The 6743-nt window shown below is 33.9% G+C and overlaps 1 pseudogene; it reads right to left on the bottom strand.

Annotated features, from left to right (window-relative positions):
• Positions 1–1347: 1347 nt before the first annotated feature.
• On the bottom strand, positions 1348–1476 carry LOC115940767 (U4 spliceosomal RNA; annotated as a pseudogene).
• Positions 1477–6743: the final 5267 nt, after the last annotated feature.

The following is a 6743-nucleotide window of genomic DNA, read 5'->3' as shown; positions in this document are numbered from 1 at the left end:
ATAAATAAATAAATAAATAAAATCTTAAAAAAAAAGAAATGATTTAGTGAACATACTAGAACTTTAGCCAATAAATGAGAATGATAGTTTCCTTGATTGGATTATTTAATTTTGGAGAGCAGCAAGCCTTTAAGAAAACATATTTTGAGTAATTAGAATTTTTTCTACGTTAAATGCCCTAGAGAGTGGCGTAAGAATGGAATCTGTTTAGTGACTGGCAATGAAAGCTGAAATCCGATTCATGTATTCAAATTGGTAACCTAATCACACAGAAAAACACATAAATCTTTTCAAGTTACTTTAGAACAATGCACTCTTACTGTACATTGATAAAGGGATATGTCATAAAGAAAAAAATATAAAGAAACCATACAGTTTATCAATAGTCTATTAGTAATTGATACATTATATCAATAGTCTGTTAGTAATTGATACATTAACTGTAATTTAAAATACTTCATTAGTGATGCTGGGTAACACATCAAGTAAATCTATTAATGTTATTAAGAATCACAAATTTTGGCATATGTGCAAAGACTGCAAAAAGCAAATCAAATAATTTAAGCCCCACTTATTTTTAATTTATTGTGTCTTTCTATTTACATATCTATGAATTTACAAATGTATACATATTTTTTCTAATTTTTTTTTTTATTTACAAGGCTTGGAAGCAAAAACATCCCAGTAACAATAAATGCATGTAGCTCCCAGATCTTGGTTCATAGTATAATTTTCCACTCAAAAGATCCAATGTTGGGAGGATACATAGTTTGGACAAGTTCGGAATCATGAAATTCCCAGGTAAGTGTTTAGTACCTCGCCATGCCAGGGAACAGGAAATTCTGAGAGACGAGAAGAGTTTGCAAAAGGACTGAGGCCACCTTTGGGGTGCTTGCCATAGCTGCACGAGAGCATTACATGATTCTAATTAATTATAAAATATGAAACAAATATAAACCAATGAGTCCATAGTGATACCCAAAGAAGGATAAAAAGAACTTATTTTACACCATATGGAGTATCTAAGACACCATGTGTTTATTCAGAAAATTGGTAATTTCAAGGAAAATAAGCAAGCAGTTATCCTGCTTTTTTAGGAGGATCATATTTAATGCTGGGAAATCTATTCATCTATTCATGATGTTCTTTAATCTATATTATTATTAATAATAATATCTTAGGCTTAGATTATTCAAGATTATATGGGTTCAGCATTGGTGGGCTATATTCTGCTTTTCATTGAAAAGGAAATAAAAGAAGAAAGGAAGGAAGGAAGGCCAAATGAAATAAAATTCACATAATTTATATGAATTAGGTTTATATAATTCACATAATCGTGTTCATGAAATAAAAGGATCTCAACAGTTCTACACAACCTCAATAAAGATTTCGGGGAAATATAGTCATATAGTACAATTAGCAATAATCGCGCCTCGGATAAACCTCATTGGCTACAATACTGCACTGCGCAAAGCTAGTCATATAGTACAAAACAAAGAGAAAGAATGTTATTGTGTTGCACCTCTTCTATTTCTGCTAGGACAAAACAGGCTACTTGCACACGTCACATGCATATGAGGGAATATTTTAATGACCATAATCATTCTATAGAGTCATAAAATTGTTAAGTACTCATTTTTTTTCAAATTAATGGGTATTGAAAATACTGGGAGAAGGAAGAAATAAGAGGATGATTTCCTTATGACCAAGGAAACCGCCTCTCAGAATCTATTAAACTGATTTTTCTTCAAGGCTTATGAAAACAAATGAAAATGCAGTCTTTTTTTTTAATAAAATTGAATTCAGTATTTAATATGAAATCTCTCTCTATATAGGTAACTAATTTATTATTCTAGTACGAAACGTTAAAGTTCATAGTTAGAGAATGCTTTGCACTCTTGCTTCTCTTGTCAGAGATCACATTTCCTGACACAAGGAGTAACTTGCTCCAATGAGAAACAACGGGGCCGGCGTAGTCAAAAAGCACAACCTAAGGTATAAAGTCACAACATTCTTGGACTAGAAGGGCCTATCTGTGCCTGAACACAAATCTATTTCCTGGATTTCAGAGTTATCTAAACAAATTAAGTTGCCTTTTGTTTTACCTACATGGAGTTGAATTTTGGTCACTGGTACCAGCAGAACCGCAACTGATTAAACAAGCAGTGAAATTTTTACTAAAAGTTTGTGGGAGAAGGAGTTTCGAAAGACAGAAAGTCTAATGTTAATTAGTCTGGAGATACTAATGAAAAAAGAAATCAGGGGGAGATGAAGCAGCTGGTTACCAAGAGTATTTTAGGCTATGTGTGGGGAAGAAGAGAATGATTTAATGCATACTTTAAATTAAATTTTGCATTATTAAGTGTGGTATAACTCTAGCTTCTGTATCTGCCACTGAAGTTTTAGTAAAATCATTCCATAAAGTGGTAGGATCAGGTCTGGAGGTAGCTTATGGGGAACAAATCTTTTATCTTGAAAAAATAATTATTAACATAAATTGTTATATTCGATCCATTTTGAGAGGCACTTTAAGACTGGTCACATTATTGCTAAAAATAGAAAAATAAAGTATAAAAAGACTAAACACAAATAGAGTTGGGGGTGGGTTTGAAAATATTTCATGGTGACCATTCTTTTGTTTAAACAAAAGAGGAACCAAAAGCCCATATATTTAAATGACCCTGAAGGAAAATAATTGTTAAGCAGAGACGTCATTCAGTGTTCGAAAAAGCCCATTATGACTAACCTCACAATACAAGAACATTTACTGTGGAAGTTAATGCACTATATATTACTTATTCAAGTACATTTAGCCAATTGTCAAAGACTTCAAAATTGAGCTAGATATATTATACACAAGAGAATACTTCACTTTGAAATCCCCACACATTTTTAGAATAGATAAGGGTGAAATCCAGAGTAAGACTTTTTATATTAGTTGTTGTTCTGTATTAGGAGAATGAGTTTTGCATATTCATATAATCGTGTGCATGAATATTAAAGGAATATTACATTGTCATCTTATTAGATTACCGCCAGCTAAGTCAAAAAAGAAAATCTGAAAATCATGGTTAATATTTAGCTTCTATCTTGATCATTACCAGAGAAGGTTATTATTACCTGACATTGAACCAAGTTATGCCTTTTTAACATTCTGCACCATTGTCGTAGCCAGTTAAAAAGCACAAAAGAACAGAACTATAAGGATAAATGATAAAAGAAAATAAGTGCAGAAAAGGATAAAAGGATTGTTTCTTCCATTGGGTTTTATTTCTGAGACATCCACTCCTAATCTTTATTAAAGCGAGTAATTAACATGAAGCATATTCAGGGAGAACTCAGTAGTAGCACATGAAGTCATTTCCTGAATCTGGTCTATGTAGAACATGGTAGAATTAATATTTAAACAGTTTAGCTTTTCAGCTACAGAATGTGTTAAAAGTCGGGTGACCTGGGTCCCCTTCAGGTTGTTTCTTGTTAGAAAATTCTAGTTTATCTGGATCTCACAATACCAGAAAAACAATTAGTTTCGGCAAAAGCAATTTGAACGACTTTCTGTTTGGGACAATTTGTTGTACTATCACTAAAAATGCTGATATATTGCAGCTTAGAAGGTGAAATTTATCTTAGATAGTACTGATAAAGCAGCAGAAAATGACGTTACCTTAAACTTGCTTCACTGGCTCCCATCAAAAGAGTCTTAAGGGGATTTAAGGTAACTCTTAATCTTCCCATCCTTTCTAGGAGAAAATCTGTCAGAACTCTGTTGTGACTTAGATACATATTCCCCTTCCTGAGGAAAGTTCCCTCACTGCCCAGTAATGCAAGTCCTGAGAGGAGTAATAAATCTTATTTGGAGAGTGGAGTTACAGTCTGAACCAAGGAGGACATTTGGAATTTGTGCTCCTTTGGGCTGGAGTATTGTTTAGTTACATAACGTATTTTTGTATTATGGTGTAGTGGATACAAATGTGTTGAATATGTGCATTTTTTGTACAGCTTCAAAGAAATGAAACAAAAGAGGATTTCTCATATGTTTGAAGTAGTGATTGAAAATTAATATGAAAAATATTTTAGGGGAGCCTGGGTGGCTCAGTCATTAAGCTTCTGCTTTGGCTCAAGTCATGATCCCGGGGTTCTGGGATCGAGCCCCCTGCTCAGTGGGAAGCCTGCTTCTCCCTCTCCCACTCCCCCTGCTTGTGTTCCCTCTCTCGCTGTATCTCTCTCTGTCAAATAGATAAATAAAATCTTTAAAAAAAGAAAAATATTTTAGCTACCTAATACAACTGAAGGCTCAAAGCAAATGTTGATACCAAAAGACATTAAGGAGAATTCTGTTAAAATAGGCCAAAACTTGGGGCTCATCTGAAGAGCACTGGATCTTGATCAAGGTCTGCTGAGATAAGCTCCAGACAATTTCAGTTGTTAGATGACCACAGGTATTTTGGACTGAAGGGCCTCTTAGGAAGTGTTCTTAGTAGCCCTGTGTTCTGTTTTGCATGACGTATAGGGAAAGTACACACAACACATCACACAGAATCCCCACCCTACTATGTGTTTTCTGCACTTGAGGCCAAGAACGTGTTTGTAGGTGGAGGATATCAACAGTTAACAGTTGTCTGGGCAAAATGAAACAATTGCATATGGTATTCCAACCTGTGTTATTAATCTGAAAAGACTTGATTCTTCGGTCCTGCTGAGGTTCTATATGTCTCACTACTCTAGGTTTGTGAAGGTCTAACCATTGTAGAATGGGTTTGCCATCAGGAATTGGCTGAGGTGGATTTGCACTATATTGTGTTCACTTCTACTGGCACAACTTAACTGCCCTTCTGAGTTGCCAGTTTCCAGAGGTACACCAGTTTTGCTGCCTAAGAACAAAATTTAGGAAATACCAGACAAATATATACCTATGCAGTATATCACAATGAGCTAAGAACCACAATTCAGAATTCAATTATTTATAACTGAGAACGCATGTGTTTTTTTAGTATTGCTGTGATTTTTATCTTTTATAGCTGTTTCCTTCAAGGTTCTGTGACCTTTATCTAGCTTTTATTTTCTTTCTATACTGCGGTATTCTCATAGGTAGATTTGGTGCCTCTTACAAAAAATGGATGGGAAAAAATGTCATTTTATTTTTATGATTTAATTTAGTTCCAAATTTGGTTAGAAAATATCGATAAAAAAGTTTTAATAAGTGAGTTACAGTCTCATTCCTATGTCATATTTACCCAATTAAGAAGTCAGTAACTTCATACTTAAAAGCTAGTATACTGTGTAGGAACACAAATCTGGAAAAAGATTGTGTTCTGAGTGCTTTGAGTTTAGCTAATTGTAAAAAACAAAGCAAAACAAAAACAAACAAAACTCCCTCTATTTTACATGTTATTTCGCCATCGGGTCATGTTATCAGAGGCAAAGAGAAATCCTCAAAATAGACTTTAAAGTATATTAATACCTTGCATATCTTAATAAGTGAACATACTACTTGTAAGCAAAGAGATACTTCCAATATGTTAAAGTGACTTGTAATAGTTTCAATCCTTTTGTCAGATGGTGCCAGGTTAAATTATTGGGAGGTGAACATTAAAAAATACATTTACTTATTTGGATGCAGATAAAAATTGAGAATTAAAAAAATCATGTAACTTAACTTAAAATGTCAGTACAACAGACTGTCATCCATAAATTTTCATATAAGGATTTTGAGGAGATGGCTCATTTTTATCAAATGAAAGCAATTATATGTTTGAACCCTTATCAAAACTCTTACACAAACTTACTTTCAGCCTCTTGCACATGAAAGCATGTTTAAATTTAATCTGATAATCCTGACCCTGGTTTTCCTACATTCTAATGTGAAGGTACTCTGCATTTCCTTCCCTTGCCTCCACATGTCGCCATTGTTACCACATTCTGCCAATGTTCTTTCTATAAATTCATCTCACCGTGGGGAGCTGTGCCTCCTTGTTCATTAGAAGCTAAGTGGGTATTTCTATCACTGCATTCTTGTATTTTCAGTGCTTGTTTTTCATCAGAGCAGGGATGTTCATGTCTGTGATCTTGTAATCTGCTACACATTGACCGTATTCTATCTCTTGGGAAATCAGTACCTGTAAATATTTACAAAATTTTTTGGTAAACTGTATTCACATGTAACGTGTATTTACTAAAAATATATTTAACTCTATGATAATGGTTTATTTTCTCCTTGGATTGAAAGCAATAACATGCTATTACTATGGTATCTCATTTTACAGGGTTCTATCAACACAGAAACCAACATACGCCAACTGAAATCAAAGGCTTAGTGCTGTTTTGTTAAGTAAAAGGAGGAAATGGGTTAAGTCAGTAAAGAAGGCTAGATTTGTCTTTGAGCCTTTTTATAACCACCTGGGTCTATCACAATGGTAGTAATTCTGGGATTATTCTTCTGGGTTGCAAAGCTGCTGTGAAGTGCCACGAAGAGCTAGGAAGCATAGTTATTATTGATTGTGTAAACTTGTTCTCCTATATGGTCTTACATTCAACAGATAATTCTTTGACTCCCCCATTTGATTTTGCCTAAATGAATACATTCCTTTATAACAATTGGATAATGTCTTGGTTTCAGATGCCCAGAAGCAGAAGTTGAGGTGAAGATTTATGTACAAATGATTTATTGAGTTAGTGTTCTTTGTGAGAGAAAGGAAAAAAGAAAGAGGAAAAAAAACAAACAAGCAAATTTATGGTTTTACCTG

The sequence above is a fragment of the Leptonychotes weddellii genome, chromosome 3, assembly GCF_054177405.1.
Source record: "Leptonychotes weddellii isolate Sample4059 chromosome 3, ASM5417740v2, whole genome shotgun sequence".
NCBI classification, from domain to species: Eukaryota; Metazoa; Chordata; class Mammalia; order Carnivora; family Phocidae; genus Leptonychotes; species Leptonychotes weddellii.
This window is presented reverse-complemented; position numbering and strand designations above follow the sequence as displayed.